The following is a 23,717-nucleotide window of genomic DNA, read 5'->3' on the forward strand; positions in this document are numbered from 1 at the left end:
CTTCATGGTCTTATGTACAAATGCCTATATACAGCCTTCTTAGCGCAGTAGGCAGCGCGTCAGTCTCATAATCTGAAGGTCCTGAGTTCGATCCTCAGAGAGGGCATTTATTTCCTTCTTTTGGAATGCAAAATTCTCCGATTTTCTTGAAATGCGCAAACTATGCCTAGTTCAAAGATTTTTCCAAAGCAAATGTCTGACTATTTAAGTGGGGCTCTCACCCCAACTGCATGACAAACTTCTTCTTTCTGCATGATGGCAGGCTAGCCTTCTGGAAAAAAGCCAAGATAAGGAACAGAGGCTCCTGGAGATGCCGGGGATTGAACCCGGGACCTCATACATGCGAAACATGCGCTCTACCACTGAGCTACATCCCCACTTTTGCACTTGAGCTGTTTGATGGATGCAAGGAATCCCTGAAACCCAGGGACTGCAAAGTCTCGATCATAATCAATGGAAGGTATTGTTTGAATAAAAGTGAAAGATATGGAAATCGAAGCACAAAATCCTTCGAGCCTGATTTGAACCAGCGACCTAAGGATGTCTGACTTTATGCTACAGTCCTCCGCTCTACCAACTGAGCTATCGAAGGAGTGGCTGAAGTATCTTTCAGCGCTGTAATTATCTCTCGCTCAAGAAAGGTTGTGGGGTGGGGATCAGGAGCAGATCGATGAAAATCATTAACATTACCTGCAGCTCCCTCTCAAAGTCACCAGTTCTTAGAGCACACTGTAAGGTACGTCTTATCACCCCAAAGGAGGATTTCAGACCAAAGTTCATGTTCTGTCTTGGCTTGGGGATAAGCAGGGGTGCTCCAAATTTCAATTTTACAGAAAGGAAAGGAACTTTGATACAAAGACCTTGGGCAGCATTGGTGGCAAATGGATGGCTGCGCGGAACCATGAAAGAAATGACAGAAAGTTATGGGAGTCATTACTAAGCACCCAGCATCAAGAACGTGCATTTTGGATGCATTTTCAAAAGGAAAGAGAACGGAAAAATCTGTAGATTGAAGGTGATTGAGATAAACAAAATATTCCGTTTTTCTAAAAGCTACTGTAAAGAGTCTTTGGTTTAGAAGAAGAACCCTTACCAATGATCAAGAGAGATGCGACAGATTTCTATCATCAAAGCATTATGGTTGTCAAGATGAATCATCACTTTGATGTCTTCAACAAGTAGGATTCTTTTGATCTATAATCATCAAAAATGAGATAGCCCCATTTCATGGGATTTTTCAAGGCAAACGTCTGACAGATTAAGCGGGGTCCTCTTCCCGGTTGGAGGACATATCTCTTCCTTCATCATGATGCCAGCCTAGCTTTCTGCCCAAAATCCATGGTAAGCATGGCAAAAGTCTGGAGATGCCGGGGATTGAACCCGGGGCCTCATACATGCAAAGCATGCGCTCTACCACTGAGCTACATCCCCACTTCTGCAAGATTTGACTGTATGATTGGAAACCCTGCATTGAACCGACGGCCACATCACCCCATTCGACTCTGCAGTATACAATGTCAGTCAGGAAAATCCTTCAGCCTTGTACCTGGATGATCTTCATGGTCTTATGTACAAATGCCTATATACAGCCTTCTTAGCGCAGTAGGCAGCGCGTCAGTCTCATAATCTGAAGGTCCTGAGTTCGATCCTCAGAGAGGGCATTTATTTCCTTCTTTTGGAATGCAAAATTCTCCGATTTTCTTGAAATGCGCAAACTATGCCTAGTTCAAAGATTTTTCCAAAGCAAATGTCTGACTATTTAAGTGGGGCTCTCACCCCAACTGCATGACAAACTTCTTCTTTCTGCATGATGGCAGGCTAGCCTTCTGGAAAAAAGCCAAGATAAGGAACAGAGGCTCCTGGAGATGCCGGGGATTGAACCCGGGACCTCATACATGCGAAACATGCGCTCTACCACTGAGCTACATCCCCACTTTTGCACTTGAGCTGTTTGATGGATGCAAGGAATCCCTGAAACCCAGGGACTGCAAAGTCTCGATCATAATCAATGGAAGGTATTGTTTGAATAAAAGTGAAAGATATGGAAATCGAAGCACAAAATCCTTCGAGCCTGATTTGAACCAGCAACCTAAGGATGTCTGACTTTATGCTACAGTCCTCCGCTCTACCAACTGAGCTATCGAAGGAGTTGCTGAAGTATCTTTCAGCGCTGTAATTATCTCTCGCTCAAGAAAGGTTGTGGGGGTGGGGATCAGGAGCAGATCGATGAAAATCATTAACATTACCTGCAGCTCCCTCTCAAAGTCACCAGTTCTTAGAGCACACTGTAAGGTACGTCTTATCACCCCAAAGGAGGATTTCAGACCAAAGTTCATGTTCTGTCTTGGCTTGGGGATAAGCAGGGGTGCTCCAAATTTCAATTTTACAGAAAGGAAAGGAACTTTGATACAAAGACCTTGGGCAGCATTGGTGGCAAATGGATGGCTGCGCGGAACCATGAAAGAAATGACAGAAAGTTATGGGAGTCATTACTAAGCACCCAGCATCAAGAACGTGCATTTTGGATGCATTTTCAAAAGGAAAGAGAACGGAAAAATCTGTAGATTGAAGGTGATTGAGATAAACAAAATATTCCGTTTTTCTAAAAGCTACTGTAAAGAGTCTTTGGTTTAGAAGAAGAACCCTTACCAATGATCAAGAGAGATGCGACAGATTTCTATCATCAAAGCATTATGGTTGTCAAGATGAATCATCACTTTGATGTCTTCAACAAGTAGGATTCTTTTGATCTATAATCATCAAAAATGAGATAGCCCCATTTCATGGGATTTTTCAAGGCAAACGTCTGACAGATTAAGCGGGGTCCTCATCCCTGTTGGAGGACATATCTCTTCCTTCATCATGATGCCAGCCTAGCTTTCTGCCCAAAATCCAAGGTAAGCATGGCAAAAGTCTGGAGATGCCAGGGATTGAAACCGGGGCCTGATACATGCAAAGCATGCGCTCTACCACTGAGCTACATCCCCACTTCTGCAAAATTTGACTGTATGATTGGAAACCCTGCATTGAACCGACGGCCACATCACCCCATTTGACTCTGCAGTATACAATGTCAGTCAGGAAAAAACTTCAGCCTTGTACCTGGATGATCTTCATGGTCTTATGTACAGATGCCTATATACAGCCTTCTTAGCGCAGTAGGCAGCGCGTCAGTCTCATAATCTGAAGGTCCTGAGTTCGATCCTCAGAGAGGGCATTTATTTCCTTCTTTTGGAATGCAAAATTCTCCGATTTTCTTGAAATGCGCAAACTATGCCTAGTTCAAAGATTTTTCCAAAGCAAATGTCTGACTATTTAAGTGGGGCTCTCACCCCAACTGCATGACAAACTTCTTCTTTCTGCATGATGGCAGGCTAGCCTTCTGGAAAAAAGCCAAGATAAGGAACAGAGGCTCCTGGAGATGCCGGGGATTGAACCCGGGACCTCATACATGCGAAGCATGCGCTCTACCACTGAGCTACATCCCCACTTTTGCACTCGAGCTGTTTGATGGATGCAAGGAGTCCCTGAAACCCAGGGACTGCAAAGTCTCGATCATAATCAATGGAAGGTATTGTTTGAATAAAAGTGAAAGATATGGAAATCGAAGCACAAAATCCTTCGAGCCAGATTTGAACCAGCGACCTAAGGATGTCTGACTTTATGCTACAGTCCTCCGCTCTACCAACTGAGCTATCGAAGGAGTTGCTGAAGTATCTTTCAGCGCTGTAATTATCTCTCGCTCAAGAAAGGTTGTGGGGGTGGGGATCAGGAGCAGATCGATGAAAATCATGAACATTACCTGCAGCTCCCTCTCAAAGTCACCAGTTCTTAGAGCACACTGTAAGGTACGTCTTATCACCCCAAAGGAGGATTTCAGACCAAAGTTCATGTTCTGTCTTGGCTTGGGGATAAGCAGGGGTGCTCCAAATTTCAATTTTACAGAAAGGAAAGGAACTTTGATACAAAGACCTTGGGCAGCATTGGTGGCAAATGGATGGCTGCGCGGAACCATGAATGAAATGACAGAAAGTTATGGGAGTCATTACTAAGCACCCAGCATCAAGAACGTGCATTTTGGATGCATTTTCAAAAGGAAAGAGAACGGAAAAATCTGTAGATTGAAGGTGATTGAGATAAACAAAATATTCCGTTTTTCTAAAAGCTACTGTAAAGAGTCTTTGGTTTAGAAGAAGAACCCTTACCAATGATCAAGAGAGATGCGACAGATTTCTATCATCAAAGCATTATGGTTGTCAAGATGAATCATCACTTTGATGTCTTCAACAAGTAGGATTCTTTTGATCTATAATCATCAAAAATGAGATAGCCCCATTTCATGGGACTTTTCAAGGCAAACGTCTGACAGATTAAGCGGGGTCCTCTTCCCGGTTGGAGGACATATCTCTTCCTTCATCATGATGCCAGCCTAGCTTTCTGCCCAAAATCCAAGGTAAGCATGGCAAAAGTCTGGAGATGCCAGGGATTGAACCCGGGGCCTCATACATGCAAAGCATGCGCTCTACCACTGAGCTACATCCCCACTTCTGCAAGATTTGACTGTATGATTGGAAACCCTGCATTGAACCGACGGCCACATCACCCCATTCGACTCTGCAGTATACAATGTCAGTCAGGAAAATCCTTCAGCCTTGTACCTGGATGATCTTCATGGTCTTATGTACAAATGCCTATATACAGCCTTCTTAGCGCAGTAGGCAGCGCGTCAGTCTCATAATCTGAAGGTCCTGAGTTCGATCCTCAGAGAGGGCATTTATTTCCTTCTTTTGGAATGCAAAATTCTCCGATTTTCTTGAAATGCGCAAACTATGCCTAGTTCAAAGATTTTTCCAAAGCAAATGTCTGACTATTTAAGTGGGGCTCTCACCCCAACTGCATGACAAACTTCTTCTTTCTGCATGATGGCAGGCTAGCCTTCTGGAAAAAAGCCAAGATAAGGAACAGAGGCTCCTGGAGATGCCGGGGATTGAACCCGGGACCTCATACATGCGAAACATGCGCTCTACCACTGAGCTACATCCCCACTTTTGCACTTGAGCTGTTTGATGGATGCAAGGAATCCCTGAAACCCAGGGACTGCAAAGTCTCGATCATAATCAATGGAAGGTATTGTTTGAATAAAAGTGAAAGATATGGAAATCGAAGCACAAAATCCTTCGAGCCAGATTTGAACCAGCGACCTAAGGATGTCTGACTTTATGCTACAGTCCTCCGCTCTACCAACTGAGCTATCGAAGGAGTGGCTGAAGTATCTTTCAGCGCTGTAATTATCTCTCGCTCAAGAAAGGTTGTGGGGGTGGGGATCAGGAGCAGATCGATGAAAATCATGAACATTACCTGCAGCTCCCTCTCAAAGTCACCAGTTCTTAGAGCACACTGTAAGGTACGTCTTATCACCCCAAAGGAGGATTTCAGACCAAAGTTCATGTTCTGTCTTGGCTTGGGGATAAGCAGGGGTGCTCCAAATTTCAATTTTACAGAAAGGAAAGGAACTTTGATACAAAGACCTTGGGCAGCATTGGTGGCAAATGGATGGCTGCGCGGAACCATGAAAGAAATGACAGAAAGTTATGGGAGTCATTACTAAGCACCCAGCATCAAGAACGTGCATTTTGGATGCATTTTCAAAAGGAAAGAGAACGGAAAAATCTGTAGATTGAAGGTGATTGAGATAAACAAAATATTCCGTTTTTCTAAAAGCTACTGTAAAGAGTCTTTGGTTTAGAAGAAGAACCCTTACCAATGATCAAGAGAGATGCGACAGATTTCTATCATCAAAGCATTATGGTTGTCAAGATGAATCATCACTTTGATGTCTTCAACAAGTAGGATTCTTTTGATCTATAATCATCAAAAATGAGATAGCCCCATTTCATGGGATTTTTCAAGGCAAACGTCTGACAGATTAAGCGGGGTCCTCTTCCCGGTTGGAGGACATATCTCTTCCTTCATCATGATGCCAGCCTAGCTTTCTGCCCAAAATCCAAGGTAAGCATGGCAAAAGTCTGGAGATGCCGGGGATTGAACCCGGGGCCTCATACATGCAAAGCATGCGCTCTACCACTGAGCTACATCCCCACTTCTGCAAGATTTGACTGTATGATTGGAAACCCTGCATTGAACCGACGGCCACATCACCCCATTCGACTCTGCAGTATACAATGTCAGTCAGGAAAATCCTTCAGCCTTGTACCTGGATGTACTTCATGGTCTTATGTACAAATGCCTATATACAGCCTTCTTAGCGCAGTAGGCAGCGCGTCAGTCTCATAATCTGAAGGTCCTGAGTTCGATCCTCAGAGAGGGCATTTATTTCCTTCTTTTGGAATGCAAAATTCTCCGATTTTCTTGAAATGCGCAAACTATGCCTAGTTCAAAGATTTTTCCAAAGCAAATGTCTGACTATTTAAGTGGGGCTCTCACCCCAACTGCATGACAAACTTCTTCTTTCTGCATGATGGCAGGCTAGCCTTCTGGAAAAAAGCCAAGATAAGGAACAGAGGCTCCTGGAGATGCCGGGGATTGAACCCGGGACCTCATACATGCGAAACATGCGCTCTACCACTGAGCTACATCCCCACTTTTGCACTTGAGCTGTTTGATGGATGCAAGGAATCCCTGAAACCCAGGGACTGCAAAGTCTCGATCATAATCAATGGAAGGTATTGTTTGAATAAAAGTGAAAGATATGGAAATCGAAGCACAAAATCCTTCGAGCCAGATTTGAACCAGCGACCTAAGGATGTCTGACTTTATGCTACAGTCCTCCGCTCTACCAACTGAGCTATCGAAGGAGTGGCTGAAGTATCTTTCAGCGCTGTAATTATCTCTCGCTCAAGAAAGGTTGTGGGGGTGGGGATCAGGAGCAGATCGATGAAAATCATGAACATTACCTGCAGCTCCCTCTCAAAGTCACCAGTTCTTAGAGCACACTGTAAGGTACGTCTTATCACCCCAAAGGAGGATTTCAGACCAAAGTTCATGTTCTGTCTTGGCTTGGGGATAAGCAGGGGTGCTCCAAATTTCAATTTTACAGAAAGGAAAGGAACTTTGATACAAAGACCTTGGGCAGCATTGGTGGCAAATGGATGGCTGCGCGGAACCATGAAAGAAATGACAGAAAGTTATGGGAGTCATTACTAAGCACCCAGCATCAAGAACGTGCATTTTGGATGCATTTTCAAAAGGAAAGAGAACGGAAAAATCTGTAGATTGAAGGTGATTGAGATAAACAAAATATTCCGTTTTTCTAAAAGCTACTGTAAAGAGTCTTTGGTTTAGAAGAAGAACCCTTACCAATGATCAAGAGAGATGCGACAGATTTCTATCATCAAAGCATTATGGTTGTCAAGATGAATCATCACTTTGATGTCTTCAACAAGTAGGATTCTTTTGATCTATAATCATCAAAAATGAGATAGCCCCATTTCATGGGATTTTTCAAGGCAAACGTCTGACAGATTAAGCGGGGTCCTCTTCCCGGTTGGAGGACATATCTCTTCCTTCATCATGATGCCAGCCTAGCTTTCTGCCCAAAATCCAAGGTAAGCATGGCAAAAGTCTGGAGATGCCGGGGATTGAACCCGGGGCCTCATACATGCAAAGCATGCGCTCTACCACTGAGCTACATCCCCACTTCTGCAAGATTTGACTGTATGATTGGAAACCCTGCATTGAACCGACGGCCACATCACCCCATTCGACTCTGCAGTATACAATGTCAGTCAGGAAAATCCTTCAGCCTTGTACCTGGATGATCTTCATGGTCTTATGTACAAATGCCTATATACAGCCTTCTTAGCGCAGTAGGCAGCGCGTCAGTCTCATAATCTGAAGGTCCTGAGTTCGATCCTCAGAGAGGGCATTTATTTCCTTCTTTTGGAATGCAAAATTCTCCGATTTTCTTGAAATGCGCAAACTATGCCTAGTTCAAAGATTTTTCCAAAGCAAATGTCTGACTATTTAAGTGGGGCTCTCACCCCAACTGCATGACAAACTTCTTCTTTCTGCATGATGGCAGGCTAGCCTTCTGGAAAAAAGCCAAGATAAGGAACAGAGGCTCCTGGAGATGCCGGGGATTGAACCCGGGACCTCATACATGCGAAACATGCGCTCTACCACTGAGCTACATCCCCACTTTTGCACTTGAGCTGTTTGATGGATGCAAGGAATCCCTGAAACCCAGGGACTGCAAAGTCTCGATCATAATCAATGGAAGGTATTGTTTGAATAAAAGTGAAAGATATGGAAATCGAAGCACAAAATCCTTCGAGCCAGATTTGAACCAGCGACCTAAGGATGTCTGACTTTATGCTACAGTCCTCCGCTCTACCAACTGAGCTATCGAAGGAGTGGCTGAAGTATCTTTCAGCGCTGTAATTATCTCTCGCTCAAGAAAGGTTGTGGGGGTGGGGATCAGGAGCAGATCGATGAAAATCATGAACATTACCTGCAGCTCCCTCTCAAAGTCACCAGTTCTTAGAGCACACTGTAAGGTACGTCTTATCACCCCAAAGGAGGATTTCAGACCAAAGTTCATGTTCTGTCTTGGCTTGGGGATAAGCAGGGGTGCTCCAAATTTCAATTTTACAGAAAGGAAAGGAACTTTGATACAAAGACCTTGGGCAGCATTGGTGGCAAATGGATGGCTGCGCGGAACCATGAAAGAAATGACAGAAAGTTATGGGAGTCATTACTAAGCACCCAGCATCAAGAACGTGCATTTTGGATGCATTTTCAAAAGGAAAGAGAACGGAAAAATCTGTAGATTGAAGGTGATTGAGATAAACAAAATATTCCGTTTTTCTAAAAGCTACTGTAAAGAGTCTTTGGTTTAGAAGAAGAACCCTTACCAATGATCAAGAGAGATGCGACAGATTTCTATCATCAAAGCATTATGGTTGTCAAGATGAATCATCACTTTGATGTCTTCAACAAGTAGGATTCTTTTGATCTATAATCATCAAAAATGAGATAGCCCCATTTCATGGGATTTTTCAAGGCAAACGTCTGACAGATTAAGCGGGGTCCTCTTCCCGGTTGGAGGACATATCTCTTCCTTCATCATGATGCCAGCCTAGCTTTCTGCCCAAAATCCAAGGTAAGCATGGCAAAAGTCTGGAGATGCCGGGGATTGAACCCGGGGCCTCATACATGCAAAGCATGCGCTCTACCACTGAGCTACATCCCCACTTCTGCAAGATTTGACTGTATGATTGGAAACCCTGCATTGAACCGACGGCCACATCACCCCATTCGACTCTGCAGTATACAATGTCAGTCAGGAAAATCCTTCAGCCTTGTACCTGGATGATCTTCATGGTCTTATGTACAAATGCCTATATACAGCCTTCTTAGCGCAGTAGGCAGCGCGTCAGTCTCATAATCTGAAGGTCCTGAGTTCGATCCTCAGAGAGGGCATTTATTTCCTTCTTTTGGAATGCAAAATTCTCCGATTTTCTTGAAATGCGCAAACTATGCCTAGTTCAAAGATTTTTCCAAAGCAAATGTCTGACTATTTAAGTGGGGCTCTCACCCCAACTGCATGACAAACTTCTTCTTTCTGCATGATGGCAGGCTAGCCTTCTGGAAAAAAGCCAAGATAAGGAACAGAGGCTCCTGGAGATGCCGGGGATTGAACCCGGGACCTCATACATGCGAAACATGCGCTCTACCACTGAGCTACATCCCCACTTTTGCACTTGAGCTGTTTGATGGATGCAAGGAATCCCTGAAACCCAGGGACTGCAAAGTCTCGATCATAATCAATGGAAGGTATTGTTTGAATAAAAGTGAAAGATATGGAAATCGAAGCACAAAATCCTTCGAGCCAGATTTGAACCAGCGACCTAAGGATGTCTGACTTTATGCTACAGTCCTCCGCTCTACCAACTGAGCTATCGAAGGAGTGGCTGAAGTATCTTTCAGCGCTGTAATTATCTCTCGCTCAAGAAAGGTTGTGGGGGTGGGGATCAGGAGCAGATCGATGAAAATCATGAACATTACCTGCAGCTCCCTCTCAAAGTCACCAGTTCTTAGAGCACACTGTAAGGTACGTCTTATCACCCCAAAGGAGGATTTCAGACCAAAGTTCATGTTCTGTCTTGGCTTGGGGATAAGCAGGGGTGCTCCAAATTTCAATTTTACAGAAAGGAAAGGAACTTTGATACAAAGACCTTGGGCAGCATTGGTGGCAAATGGATGGCTGCGCGGAACCATGAAAGAAATGACAGAAAGTTATGGGAGTCATTACTAAGCACCCAGCATCAAGAACGTGCATTTTGGATGCATTTTCAAAAGGAAAGAGAACGGAAAAATCTGTAGATTGAAGGTGATTGAGATAAACAAAATATTCCGTTTTTCTAAAAGCTACTGTAAAGAGTCTTTGGTTTAGAAGAAGAACCCTTACCAATGATCAAGAGAGATGCGACAGATTTCTATCATCAAAGCATTATGGTTGTCAAGATGAATCATCACTTTGATGTCTTCAACAAGTAGGATTCTTTTGATCTATAATCATCAAAAATGAGATAGCCCCATTTCATGGGATTTTTCAAGGCAAACGTCTGACAGATTAAGCGGGGTCCTCTTCCCGGTTGGAGGACATATCTCTTCCTTCATCATGATGCCAGCCTAGCTTTCTGCCCAAAATCCAAGGTAAGCATGGCAAAAGTCTGGAGATGCCGGGGATTGAACCCGGGGCCTCATACATGCAAAGCATGCGCTCTACCACTGAGCTACATCCCCACTTCTGCAAGATTTGACTGTATGATTGGAAACCCTGCATTGAACCGACGGCCACATCACCCCATTCGACTCTGCAGTATACAATGTCAGTCAGGAAAATCCTTCAGCCTTGTACCTGGATGATCTTCATGGTCTTATGTACAAATGCCTATATACAGCCTTCTTAGCGCAGTAGGCAGCGCGTCAGTCTCATAATCTGAAGGTCCTGAGTTCGATCCTCAGAGAGGGCATTTATTTCATTCTTTTGGAATGCAAAATTCTCCGATTTTCTTGAAATGCGCAAACTATGCCTAGTTCAAAGATTTTTCCAAAGCAAATGTCTGACTATTTAAGTGGGGCTCTCACCCCAACTGCATGACAAACTTCTTCTTTCTGCATGATGGCAGGCTAGCCTTCTGGAAAAAAGCCAAGATAAGGAACAGAGGCTCCTGGAGATGCCGGGGATTGAACCCGGGACCTCATACATGCGAAACATGCGCTCTACCACTGAGCTACATCCCCACTTTTGCACTTGAGCTGTTTGATGGATGCAAGGAATCCCTGAAACCCAGGGACTGCAAAGTCTCGATCATAATCAATGGAAGGTATTGTTTGAATAAAAGTGAAAGATATGGAAATCGAAGCACAAAATCCTTCGAGCCAGATTTGAACCAGCGACCTAAGGATGTCTGACTTTATGCTACAGTCCTCCGCTCTACCAACTGAGCTATCGAAGGAGTGGCTGAAGTATCTTTCAGCGCTGTAATTATCTCTCGCTCAAGAAAGGTTGTGGGGGTGGGGATCAGGAGCAGATCGATGAAAATCATGAACATTACCTGCAGCTCCCTCTCAAAGTCACCAGTTCTTAGAGCACACTGTAAGGTACGTCTTATCACCCCAAAGGAGGATTTCAGACCAAAGTTCATGTTCTGTCTTGGCTTGGGGATAAGCAGGGGTGCTCCAAATTTCAATTTTACAGAAAGGAAAGGAACTTTGATACAAAGACCTTGGGCAGCATTGGTGGCAAATGGATGGCTGCGCGGAACCATGAAAGAAATGACAGAAAGTTATGGGAGTCATTACTAAGCACCCAGCATCAAGAACGTGCATTTTGGATGCATTTTCAAAAGGAAAGAGAACGGAAAAATCTGTAGATTGAAGGTGATTGAGATAAACAAAATATTCCGTTTTTCTAAAAGCTACTGTAAAGAGTCTTTGGTTTAGAAGAAGAACCCTTACCAATGATCAAGAGAGATGCGACAGATTTCTATCATCAAAGCATTATGGTTGTCAAGATGAATCATCACTTTGATGTCTTCAACAAGTAGGATTCTTTTGATCTATAATCATCAAAAATGAGATAGCCCCATTTCATGGGATTTTTCAAGGCAAACGTCTGACAGATTAAGCGGGGTCCTCTTCCCGGTTGGAGGACATATCTCTTCCTTCATCATGATGCCAGCCTAGCTTTCTGCCCAAAATCCAAGGTAAGCATGGCAAAAGTCTGGAGATGCCGGGGATTGAACCCGGGGCCTCATACATGCAAAGCATGCGCTCTACCACTGAGCTACATCCCCACTTCTGCAAGATTTGACTGTATGATTGGAAACCCTGCATTGAACCGACGGCCACATCACCCCATTCGACTCTGCAGTATACAATGTCAGTCAGGAAAATCCTTCAGCCTTGTACCTGGATGATCTTCATGGTCTTATGTACAAATGCCTATATACAGCCTTCTTAGCGCAGTAGGCAGCGCGTCAGTCTCATAATCTGAAGGTCCTGAGTTCGATCCTCAGAGAGGGCATTTATTTCCTTCTTTTGGAATGCAAAATTCTCCGATTTTCTTGAAATGCGCAAACTATGCCTAGTTCAAAGATTTTTCCAAAGCAAATGTCTGACTATTTAAGTGGGGCTCTCACCCCAACTGCATGACAAACTTCTTCTTTCTGCATGATGGCAGGCTAGCCTTCTGGAAAAAAGCCAAGATAAGGAACAGAGGCTCCTGGAGATGCCGGGGATTGAACCCGGGACCTCATACATGCGAAACATGCGCTCTACCACTGAGCTACATCCCCACTTTTGCACTTGAGCTGTTTGATGGATGCAAGGAATCCCTGAAACCCAGGGACTGCAAAGTCTCGATCATAATCAATGGAAGGTATTGTTTGAATAAAAGTGAAAGATATGGAAATCGAAGCACAAAATCCTTCGAGCCAGATTTGAACCAGCGACCTAAGGATGTCTGACTTTATGCTACAGTCCTCCGCTCTACCAACTGAGCTATCGAAGGAGTGGCTGAAGTATCTTTCAGCGCTGTAATTATCTCTCGCTCAAGAAAGGTTGTGGGGGTGGGGATCAGGAGCAGATCGATGAAAATCATGAACATTACCTGCAGCTCCCTCTCAAAGTCACCAGTTCTTAGAGCACACTGTAAGGTACGTCTTATCACCCCAAAGGAGGATTTCAGACCAAAGTTCATGTTCTGTCTTGGCTTGGGGATAAGCAGGGGTGCTCCAAATTTCAATTTTACAGAAAGGAAAGGAACTTTGATACAAAGACCTTGGGCAGCATTGGTGGCAAATGGATGGCTGCGCGGAACCATGAAAGAAATGACAGAAAGTTATGGGAGTCATTACTAAGCACCCAGCATCAAGAACGTGCATTTTGGATGCATTTTCAAAAGGAAAGAGAACGGAAAAATCTGTAGATTGAAGGTGATTGAGATAAACAAAATATTCCGTTTTTCTAAAAGCTACTGTAAAGAGTCTTTGGTTTAGAAGAAGAACCCTTACCAATGATCAAGAGAGATGCGACAGATTTCTATCATCAAAGCATTATGGTTGTCAAGATGAATCATCACTTTGATGTCTTCAACAAGTAGGATTCTTTTGATCTATAATCATCAAAAATGAGATAGCCCCATTTCATGGGATTTTTCAAGGCAAACGTCTGACAGATTAAGCGGGGTCCTCTTCCCGGTTGGAGGACATATCTCTTCCTTCATCATGATGCCAGCCTAGCTTTCTGCCCAAAATCCAAGGTAAGCATGGCAAAAGTCTGGAGATGCCGGGGATTGAACCCGGGGCCTCATACATGCAAAGCATGCGCTCTACCACTGAGCTACATCCCCACTTCTGCAAGATTTGACTGTATGATTGGAAACCCTGCATTGAACCGACGGCCACATCACCCCATTCGACTCTGCAGTATACAATGTCAGTCAGGAAAATCCTTCAGCCTTGTACCTGGATGATCTTCATGGTCTTATGTACAAATGCCTATATACAGCCTTCTTAGCGCAGTAGGCAGCGCGTCAGTCTCATAATCTGAAGGTCCTGAGTTCGATCCTCAGAGAGGGCATTTATTTCCTTCTTTTGGAATGCAAAATTCTCCGATTTTCTTGAAATGCGCAAACTATGCCTAGTTCAAAGATTTTTCCAAAGCAAATGTCTGACTATTTAAGTGGGGCTCTCACCCCAACTGCATGACAAACTTCTTCTTTCTGCATGATGGCAGGCTAGCCTTCTGGAAAAAAGCCAAGATAAGGAACAGAGGCTCCTGGAGATGCCGGGGATTGAACCCGGGACCTCATACATGCGAAACATGCGCTCTACCACTGAGCTACATCCCCACTTTTGCACTTGAGCTGTTTGATGGATGCAAGGAATCCCTGAAACCCAGGGACTGCAAAGTCTCGATCATAATCAATGGAAGGTATTGTTTGAATAAAAGTGAAAGATATGGAAATCGAAGCACAAAATCCTTCGAGCCAGATTTGAACCAGCGACCTAAGGATGTCTGACTTTATGCTACAGTCCTCCGCTCTACCAACTGAGCTATCGAAGGAGTGGCTGAAGTATCTTTCAGCGCTGTAATTATCTCTCGCTCAAGAAAGGTTGTGGGGGTGGGGATCAGGAGCAGATCGATGAAAATCATGAACATTACCTGCAGCTCCCTCTCAAAGTCACCAGTTCTTAGAGCACACTGTAAGGTACGTCTTATCACCCCAAAGGAGGATTTCAGACCAAAGTTCATGTTCTGTCTTGGCTTGGGGATAAGCAGGGGTGCTCCAAATTTCAATTTTACAGAAAGGAAAGGAACTTTGATACAAAGACCTTGGGCAGCATTGGTGGCAAATGGATGGCTGCGCGGAACCATGAAAGAAATGACAGAAAGTTATGGGAGTCATTACTAAGCACCCAGCATCAAGAACGTGCATTTTGGATGCATTTTCAAAAGGAAAGAGAACGGAAAAATCTGTAGATTGAAGGTGATTGAGATAAACAAAATATTCCGTTTTTCTAAAAGCTACTGTAAAGAGTCTTTGGTTTAGAAGAAGAACCCTTACCAATGATCAAGAGAGATGCGACAGATTTCTATCATCAAAGCATTATGGTTGTCAAGATGAATCATCACTTTGATGTCTTCAACAAGTAGGATTCTTTTGATCTATAATCATCAAAAATGAGATAGCCCCATTTCATGGGATTTTTCAAGGCAAACGTCTGACAGATTAAGCGGGGTCCTCTTCCCGGTTGGAGGACATATCTCTTCCTTCATCATGATGCCAGCCTAGCTTTCTGCCCAAAATCCAAGGTAAGCATGGCAAAAGTCTGGAGATGCCGGGGATTGAACCCGGGGCCTCATACATGCAAAGCATGCGCTCTACCACTGAGCTACATCCCCACTTCTGCAAGATTTGACTGTATGATTGGAAACCCTGCATTGAACCGACGGCCACATCACCCCATTCGACTCTGCAGTATACAATGTCAGTCAGGAAAATCCTTCAGCCTTGTACCTGGATGATCTTCATGGTCTTATGTACAAATGCCTATATACAGCCTTCTTAGCGCAGTAGGCAGCGCGTCAGTCTCATAATCTGAAGGTCCTGAGTTCGATCCTCAGAGAGGGCATTTATTTCCTTCTTTTGGAATGCAAAATTCTCCGATTTTCTTGAAATGCGCAAACTATGCCTAGTTCAAAGATTTTTCCAAAGCAAATGTCTGACTATTTAAGTGGGGCTCTCACCCCAACTGCATGACAAACTTCTTCTTTCTGCATGATGGCAGGCTAGCCTTCTGGAAAAAAGCCAAGATAAGGAACAGAGGCTCCTGGAGATGCCGGGGATTGAACCCGGGACCTCATACATGCGAAACATGCGCTCTACCACTGAGCTACATCCCCACTTTTGCACTTGAGCTGTTTGATGGATGCAAGGAATCCCTGAAACCCAGGGACTGCAAAGTCTCGATCATAATCAATGGAAGGTATTGTTTGAATAAAAGTGAAAGATATGGAAATCGAAGCACAAAATCCTTCGAGCCAGATTTGAACCAGCGACCTAAGGATGTCTGACTTTATGCTACAGTCCTCCGCTCTACCAACTGAGCTATCGAAGGAGTGGCTGAAGTATCTTTCAGCGCTGTAATTATCTCTCGCTCAAGAAAGGTTGTGGGGGTGGGGATCAGGAGCAGATCGATGAAAATCATGAACATTACCTGCAGCTCCCTCTCAAAGTCACCAGTTCTTAGAGCACACTGTAAGGTACGTCTTATCACCCCAAAGGAGGATTTCAGACCAAAGTTCATGTTCTGTCTTGGCTTGGGGATAAGCAGGGGTGCTCCAAATTTCAATTTTACAGAAAGGAAAGGAACTTTGATACAAAGACCTTGGGCAGCATTGGTGGCAAATGGATGGCTGCGCGGAACCATGAAAGAAATGACAGAAAGTTATGGGAGTCATTACTAAGCACCCAGCATCAAGAACGTGCATTTTGGATGCATTTTCAAAAGGAAAGAGAACGGAAAAATCTGTAGATTGAAGGTGATTGAGATAAACAAAATATTCCGTTTTTCTAAAAGCTACTGTAAAGAGTCTTTGGTTTAGAAGAAGAACCCTTACCAATGATCAAGAGAGATGCGACAGATTTCTATCATCAAAGCATTATGGTTGTCAAGATGAATCATCACTTTGATGTCTTCAACAAGTAGGATTCTTTTGATCTATAATCATCAAAAATGAGATAGCCCCATTTCATGGGATTTTTCAAGGCAAACGTCTGACAGATTAAGCGGGGTCCTCTTCCCGGTTGGAGGACATATCTCTTCCTTCATCATGATGCCAGCCTAGCTTTCTGCCCAAAATCCAAGGTAAGCATGGCAAAAGTCTGGAGATGCCGGGGATTGAACCCGGGGCCTCATACATGCAAAGCATGCGCTCTACCACTGAGCTACATCCCCACTTCTGCAAGATTTGACTGTATGATTGGAAACCCTGCATTGAACCGACGGCCACATCACCCCATTCGACTCTGCAGTATACAATGTCAGTCAGGAAAATCCTTCAGCCTTGTACCTGGATGATCTTCATGGTCTTATGTACAAATGCCTATATACAGCCTTCTTAGCGCAGTAGGCAGCGCGTCAGTCTCATAATCTGAAGGTCCTGAGTTCGATCCTCAGAGAGGGCATTTATTTCCTTCTTTTGGAATGCAAAATTCTCCGATTTTCTTGAAATGCGCAAACTATGCCTAGTTCAAAGATTTTTCCAAAGCAAATGTCTGACTATTTAAGTGGGGCTCTCACCCCAACTGCATGACAAACTTCTTCTTTCTGCATGATGGCAGGCTAGCCTTCTGGAAAAAAGCCAAGATAAGGAACAGAGGCTCCTGGAGATGCCGGGGATTGAACCCGGGACCTCATACATGCGAAACATGCGCTCTACCACTGAGCTACATCCCCACTTTTGCACTTGAGCTGTTTGATGGATGCAAGGAATCCCTGAAACCCAGGGACTGCAAAGTCTCGATCATAATCAATGGAAGGTATTGTTTGAATAAAAGTGAAAGATATGGAAATCGAAGCACAAAATCCTTCGAGCCAGATTTGAACCAGCGACCTAAGGATGTCTGACTTTATGCTACAGTCCTCCGCTCTACCAACTGAGCTATCGAAGGAGTGGCTGAAGTATCTTTCAGCGCTGTAATTATCTCTCGCTCAAGAAAGGTTGTGGGGGTGGGGATCAGGAGCAGATCGATGAAAATCATGAACATTACCTGCAGCTCCCTCTCAAAGTCACCAGTTCTTAGAGCACACTGTAAGGTACGTCTTATCACCCCAAAGGAGGATTTCAGACCAAAGTTCATGTTCTGTCTTGGCTTGGGGATAAGCAGGGGTGCTCCAAATTTCAATTTTACAGAAAGGAAAGGAACTTTGATACAAAGACCTTGGGCAGCATTGGTGGCAAATGGATGGCTGCGCGGAACCATGAAAGAAATGACAGAAAGTTATGGGAGTCATTACTAAGCACCCAGCATCAAGAACGTGCATTTTGGATGCATTTTCAAAAGGAAAGAGAACGGAAAAATCTGTAGATTGAAGGTGATTGAGATAAACAAAATATTCCGTTTTTCTAAAAGCTACTGTAAAGAGTCTTTGGTTTAGAAGAAGAACCCTTACCAATGATCAAGAGAGATGCGACAGATTTCTATCATCAAAGCATTATGGTTGTCAAGATGAATCATCACTTTGATGTCTTCAACAAGTAGGATTCTTTTGATCTATAATCATCAAAAATGAGATAGCCCCATTTCATGGGATTTTTCAAGGCAAACGTCTGACAGATTAAGCGGGGTCCTCTTCCCGGTTGGAGGACATATCTCTTCCTTCATCATGATGCCAGCCTAGCTTTCTGCCCAAAATCCAAGGTAAGCATGGCAAAAGTCTGGAGATGCCGGGGATTGAACCTGGGGCCTCATACATGCAAAGCATGCGCTCTACCACTGAGCTACATCCCCACTTCTGCAAGATTTGACTGTATGATTGGAAACCCTGCATTGAACCGACGGCCACATCACCCCATTCGACTCTGCAGTATACAATGTCAGTCAGGAAAATCCTTCAGCCTTGTACCTGGATGATCTTCATGGTCTTATGTACAAATGCCTATATACAGCCTTCTTAGCGCAGTAGGCAGCGCGTCAGTCTCATAATCTGAAGGTCCTGAGTTCGATCCTCAGAGAGGGCATTTATTTCCTTCTTTTGGAATGCAAAATTCTCCGATTTTCTTGAAATGCGCAAACTATGCCTAGTTCAAAGATTTTTCCAAAGCAAATGTCTGACTATTTAAGTGGGGCTCTCACCCCAACTGCATGACAAACTTCTTCTTTCTGCATGATGGCAGGCTAGCCTTCTGGAAAAAAGCCAAGATAAGGAACAGAGGCTCCTGGAGATGCCGGGGATTGAACCCGGGACCTCATACATGCGAAACATGCGCTCTACCACTGAGCTACATCCCCACTTTTGCACTTGAGCTGTTTGATGGATGCAAGGAATCCCTGAAACCCAGGGACTGCAAAGTCTCGATCATAATCAATGGAAGGTATTGTTTGAATAAAAGTGAAAGATATGGAAATCGAAGCACAAAATCCTTCGAGCCTGATTTGAACCAGCGACCTAAGGATGTCTGACTTTATGCTACAGTCCTCCGCTCTACCAACTGAGCTATCGAAGGAGTTGCTGAAGTATCTTTCAGCGCTGTAATTATCTCTCGCTCAAGAAAGGTTGTGGGGGTGGGGATCAGGAGCAGATCGATGAAAATCATTAACATTACCTGCAGCTCCCTCTCAAAGTCACCAGTTCTTAGAGCACACTGTAAGGTACGTCTTATCACCCCAAAGGAGGATTTCAGACCAAAGTTCATGTTCTGTCTTGGCTTGGGGATAAGCAGGGGTGCTCCAAATTTCAATTTTACAGAAAGGAAAGGAACTTTGATACAAAGACCTTGGGCAGCATTGGTGGCAAATGGATGGCTGCGCGGAACCATGAAAGAAATGACAGAAAGTTATGGGAGTCATTACTAAGCACCCAGCATCAAGAACGTGCATTTTGGATGCATTTTCAAAAGGAAAGAGAACGGAAAAATCTGTAGATTGAAGGTGATTGAGATAAACAAAATATTCCGTTTTTCTAAAAGCTACTGTAAAGAGTCTTTGGTTTAGAAGAAGAACCCTTACCAATGATCAAGAGAGATGCGACAGATTTCTATCATCAAAGCATTATGGTTGTCAAGATGAATCATCACTTTGATGTCTTCAACAAGTAGGATTCTTTTGATCTATAATCATCAAAAATGAGATAGCCCCATTTCATGGGATTTTTCAAGGCAAACGTCTGACAGATTAAGCGGGGTCCTCATCCCGGTTGGAGGACATATCTCTTCCTTCATCATGATGCCAGCCTAGCTTTCTGCCCAAAATCCAAGGTAAGCATGGCAAAAGTCTGGAGATGCCGGGGATTGAACCCGGGGCCTCATACATGCAAAGCATGCGCTCTACCACTGAGCTACATCCCCACTTCTGCAAGATTTGACTGTATGATTGGAAACCCTGCATTGAACCGACGGCCACATCACCCCATTTGACTCTGCAGTATACAATGTCAGTCAGGAAAATCCTTCAGCCTTGTACCTGGATGATCTTCATGGTCTTATGTACAGATGCCTATATACAGCCTTCTTAGCGCAGTAGGCAGCGCGTCAGTCTCATAATCTGAAGGTCCTGAGTTCGATCCTCAGAGAGGGCATTTATTTCCTTCTTTTGGAATGCAAAATTCTCCGATTTTCTTGAAATGCGCAAACTATGCCTAGTTCAAAGATTTTTCCAAAGCAAATGTCTGACTATTTAAGTGGGGCTCTCACCCCAACTGCATGACAAACTTCTTCTTTCTGCATGATGGCAGGCTAGCCTTCTGGAAAAAAGCCAAGATAAGGAACAGAGGCTCCTGGAGATGCCGGGGATTGAACCCGGGACCTCATACATGCGAAACATGCGCTCTACCACTGAGCTACATCCCCACTTTTGCACTTGAGCTGTTTGATGGATGCAAGGAATCCCTGAAACCCAGGGACTGCAAAGTCTCGATCATAATCAATGGAAGGTATTGTTTGAATAAAAGTGAAAGATATGGAAATCGAAGCACAAAATCCTTCGAGCCTGATTTGAACCAGCGACCTAAGGATGTCTGACTTTATGCTACAGTCCTCCGCTCTACCAACTGAGCTATCGAAGGAGTGGCTGAAGTATCTTTCAGCGCTGTAATTATCTCTCGCTCAAGAAAGGTTGTGGGGTGGGGATCAGGAGCAGATCGATGAAAATCATTAACATTACCTGCAGCTCCCTCTCAAAGTCACCAGTTCTTAGAGCACACTGTAAGGTACGTCTTATCACCCCAAAGGAGGATTTCAGACCAAAGTTCATGTTCTGTCTTGGCTTGGGGATAAGCAGGGGTGCTCCAAATTTCAATTTTACAGAAAGGAAAGGAACTTTGATACAAAGACCTTGGGCAGCATTGGTGGCAAATGGATGGCTGCGCGGAACCATGAAAGAAATGACAGAAAGTTATGGGAGTCATTACTAAGCACCCAGCATCAAGAACGTGCATTTTGGATGCATTTTCAAAAGGAAAGAGAACGAAAAAAATCTGTAGATTGAAGGTGATTGAGATAAACAAAATATTCCGTTTTTCTAAAAGCTACTGTAAAGAGTCTTTGGTTTAGAAGAAGAACCCTTACCAATGATCAAGAGAGATGCGACAGATTTCTATCATCAAAGCATTATGGTTGTCAAGATGAATCATCACTTTGATGTCTTCAACAAGTAGGATTCTTTTGATCTATAATCATCAAAAATGAGATAGCCCCATTTCATGGGATTTTTCAAGGCAAACGTCTGACAGATTAAGCGGGGTCCTCTTCCCGGTTGGAGGACATATCTCTTCCTTCATCATGATGCCAGCCTAGCTTTCTGCCCAAAATCCAAGGTAAGCATGGCAAAAGTCTGGAGATGCCGGGGATTGAACCCGGGGCCTCATACATGCAAAGCATGCGCTCTACCACTGAGCTACATCCCCACTTCTGCAAGATTTGACTGTATGATTGGAAACCCTGCATTGAACCGACGGCCACATCACCCCATTCGACTCTGCAGTATACAATGTCAGTCAGGAAAATCCTTCAGCCTTGTACCTGGATGATCTTCATGGTCTTATGTACAAATGCCTATATACAGCCTTCTTAGCGCAGTAGGCAGCGCGTCAGTCTCATAATCTGAAGGTCCTGAGTTCGATCCTCAGAGAGGGCATTTATTTCCTTCTTTTGGAATGCAAAATTCTCCGATTTTCTTGAAATGCGCAAACTATGCCTAGTTCAAAGATTTTTCCAAAGCAAATGTCTGACTATTTAAGTGGGGCTCTCACCCCAACTGCATGACAAACTTCTTCTTTCTGCATGATGGCAGGCTAGCCTTCTGGAAAAAAGCCAAGATAAGGAACAGAGGCTCCTGGAGATGCCGGGGATTGAACCCGGGACCTCATACATGCGAAACATGCGCTCTACCACTGAGCTACATCCCCACTTTTGCACTTGAGCTGTTTGATGGATGCAAGGAATCCCTGAAACCCAGGGACTGCAAAGTCTCGATCATAATCAATGGAAGGTATTGTTTGAATAAAAGTGAAAGATATGGAAATCGAAGCACAAAATCCTTCGAGCCTGATTTGAACCAGCGACCTAAGGATGTCTGACTTTATGCTACAGTCCTCCGCTCTACCAACTGAGCTATCGAAGGAGTTGCTGAAGTATCTTTCAGCGCTGTAATTATCTCTCGCTCAAGAAAGGTTGTGGGGGTGGGGATCAGGAGCAGATCGATGAAAATCATTAACATTACCTGCAGCTCCCTCTCAAAGTCACCAGTTCTTAGAGCACACTGTAAGGTACGTCTTATCACCCCAAAGGAGGATTTCAGACCAAAGTTCATGTTCTGTCTTGGCTTGGGGATAAGCAGGGGTGCTCCAAATTTCAATTTTACAGAAAGGAAAGGAACTTTGATACAAAGACCTTGGGCAGCATTGGTGGCAAATGGATGGCTGCGCGGAACCATGAAAGAAATGACAGAAAGTTATGGGAGTCATTACTAAGCACCCAGCATCAAGAACGTGCATTTTGGATGCATTTTCAAAAGGAAAGAGAACGGAAAAATCTGTAGATTGAAGGTGATTGAGATAAACAAAATATTCCGTTTTTCTAAAAGCTACTGTAAAGAGTCTTTGGTTTAGAAGAAGAACCCTTACCAATGATCAAGAGAGATGCGACAGATTTCTATCATCAAAGCATTATGGTTGTCAAGATGAATCATCACTTTGATGTCTTCAACAAGTAGGATTCTTTTGATCTATAATCATCAAAAATGAGATAGCCCCATTTCATGGGATTTTTCAAGGCAAACGTCTGACAGATTAAGCGGGGTCCTCATCCCGGTTGGAGGACATATCTCTTCCTTCATCATGATGCCAGCCTAGCTTTCTGCCCAAAATCCAAGGTAAGCATGGCAAAAGTCTGGAGATGCCGGGGATTGAACCCGGGGCCTCATACATGCAAAGCATGCGCTCTACCACTGAGCTACATCCCCACTTCTGCAAGATTTGACTGTATGATTGGAAACCCTGCATTGAACCGACGGCCACATCACCCCATTTGACTCTGCAGTATACAATGTCAGTCAGGAAAATCCTTCAGCCTTGTACCTGGATGATCTTCATGGTCTTATGTACAGATGCCTATATACAGCCTTCTTAGCGCAGTAGGCAGCGCGTCAGTCTCATAATCTGAAGGTCCTGAGTTCGATCCTCAGAGAGGGCATTTATTTCCTTCTTTTGGAATGCAAAATTCTCCGATTTTCTTGAAATGCGCAAACTATGCCTAGTTCAAAGATTTTTCCAAAGCAAATGTCTGACTATTTAAGTGGGGCTCTCACCCCAACTGCATGACAAACTTCTTCTTTCTGCATGATGGCAGGCTAGCCTTCTGGAAAAAAGCCAAGATAAGGAACAGAGGCTCCTGGAGATGCCGGGGATTGAACCCGGGACCTCATACATGCGAAACATGCGCTCTACCACTGAGCTACATCCCCA

The 23,717-nt window shown here is 44.0% G+C and overlaps 17 non-coding genes across 17 annotated transcripts; 16 read left to right on the forward strand and 1 right to left on the reverse strand.

Moving 5' to 3' along the window:
• The first annotated feature begins 33 nt into the window (after positions 1 to 33).
• On the forward strand, positions 34 to 106 carry TRNAM-CAU (transfer RNA methionine (anticodon CAU)). The gene has a single exon. It is a non-coding gene; the product is annotated as a tRNA-Met (tRNA).
• A 1,482-nt stretch (positions 107 to 1,588) lies between these two features.
• TRNAM-CAU (transfer RNA methionine (anticodon CAU)) lies at positions 1,589 to 1,661 on the forward strand. The gene has a single exon. It is a non-coding gene; the product is annotated as a tRNA-Met (tRNA).
• Positions 1,662 to 3,144: 1,483 nt separating this feature from the next.
• TRNAM-CAU (transfer RNA methionine (anticodon CAU)) lies at positions 3,145 to 3,217 on the forward strand. The gene has a single exon. It is a non-coding gene; the product is annotated as a tRNA-Met (tRNA).
• Positions 3,218 to 3,416: 199 nt separating this feature from the next.
• Positions 3,417 to 3,488, reverse strand: TRNAA-CGC (transfer RNA alanine (anticodon CGC)). Its single transcript has one exon. It is a non-coding gene; the product is annotated as a tRNA-Ala (tRNA).
• Positions 3,489 to 4,700: 1,212 nt separating this feature from the next.
• On the forward strand, positions 4,701 to 4,773 carry TRNAM-CAU (transfer RNA methionine (anticodon CAU)). Its single transcript has one exon. It is a non-coding gene; the product is annotated as a tRNA-Met (tRNA).
• Positions 4,774 to 6,256: 1,483 nt separating this feature from the next.
• TRNAM-CAU (transfer RNA methionine (anticodon CAU)) lies at positions 6,257 to 6,329 on the forward strand. The gene has a single exon. It is a non-coding gene; the product is annotated as a tRNA-Met (tRNA).
• A 1,483-nt stretch (positions 6,330 to 7,812) lies between these two features.
• TRNAM-CAU (transfer RNA methionine (anticodon CAU)) lies at positions 7,813 to 7,885 on the forward strand. The gene has a single exon. It is a non-coding gene; the product is annotated as a tRNA-Met (tRNA).
• A 1,483-nt stretch (positions 7,886 to 9,368) lies between these two features.
• On the forward strand, positions 9,369 to 9,441 carry TRNAM-CAU (transfer RNA methionine (anticodon CAU)). Its single transcript has one exon. It is a non-coding gene; the product is annotated as a tRNA-Met (tRNA).
• Positions 9,442 to 10,924: 1,483 nt separating this feature from the next.
• TRNAM-CAU (transfer RNA methionine (anticodon CAU)) lies at positions 10,925 to 10,997 on the forward strand. Its single transcript has one exon. It is a non-coding gene; the product is annotated as a tRNA-Met (tRNA).
• A 1,483-nt stretch (positions 10,998 to 12,480) lies between these two features.
• Positions 12,481 to 12,553, forward strand: TRNAM-CAU (transfer RNA methionine (anticodon CAU)). Its single transcript has one exon. It is a non-coding gene; the product is annotated as a tRNA-Met (tRNA).
• Positions 12,554 to 14,036: 1,483 nt separating this feature from the next.
• On the forward strand, positions 14,037 to 14,109 carry TRNAM-CAU (transfer RNA methionine (anticodon CAU)). Its single transcript has one exon. It is a non-coding gene; the product is annotated as a tRNA-Met (tRNA).
• A 1,483-nt stretch (positions 14,110 to 15,592) lies between these two features.
• On the forward strand, positions 15,593 to 15,665 carry TRNAM-CAU (transfer RNA methionine (anticodon CAU)). Its single transcript has one exon. It is a non-coding gene; the product is annotated as a tRNA-Met (tRNA).
• Positions 15,666 to 17,148: 1,483 nt separating this feature from the next.
• TRNAM-CAU (transfer RNA methionine (anticodon CAU)) lies at positions 17,149 to 17,221 on the forward strand. Its single transcript has one exon. It is a non-coding gene; the product is annotated as a tRNA-Met (tRNA).
• Positions 17,222 to 18,704: 1,483 nt separating this feature from the next.
• Positions 18,705 to 18,777, forward strand: TRNAM-CAU (transfer RNA methionine (anticodon CAU)). The gene has a single exon. It is a non-coding gene; the product is annotated as a tRNA-Met (tRNA).
• Positions 18,778 to 20,260: 1,483 nt separating this feature from the next.
• TRNAM-CAU (transfer RNA methionine (anticodon CAU)) lies at positions 20,261 to 20,333 on the forward strand. The gene has a single exon. It is a non-coding gene; the product is annotated as a tRNA-Met (tRNA).
• A 1,483-nt stretch (positions 20,334 to 21,816) lies between these two features.
• Positions 21,817 to 21,889, forward strand: TRNAM-CAU (transfer RNA methionine (anticodon CAU)). The gene has a single exon. It is a non-coding gene; the product is annotated as a tRNA-Met (tRNA).
• Positions 21,890 to 23,372: 1,483 nt separating this feature from the next.
• TRNAM-CAU (transfer RNA methionine (anticodon CAU)) lies at positions 23,373 to 23,445 on the forward strand. Its single transcript has one exon. It is a non-coding gene; the product is annotated as a tRNA-Met (tRNA).
• The last annotated feature ends 272 nt before the right edge of the window (positions 23,446 to 23,717 follow it).

Source organism: Triturus cristatus, chromosome 4_1 (assembly GCF_964204655.1).
Source record: "Triturus cristatus chromosome 4_1, aTriCri1.1, whole genome shotgun sequence".
Taxonomy (NCBI): domain Eukaryota; kingdom Metazoa; phylum Chordata; class Amphibia; order Caudata; family Salamandridae; genus Triturus; species Triturus cristatus.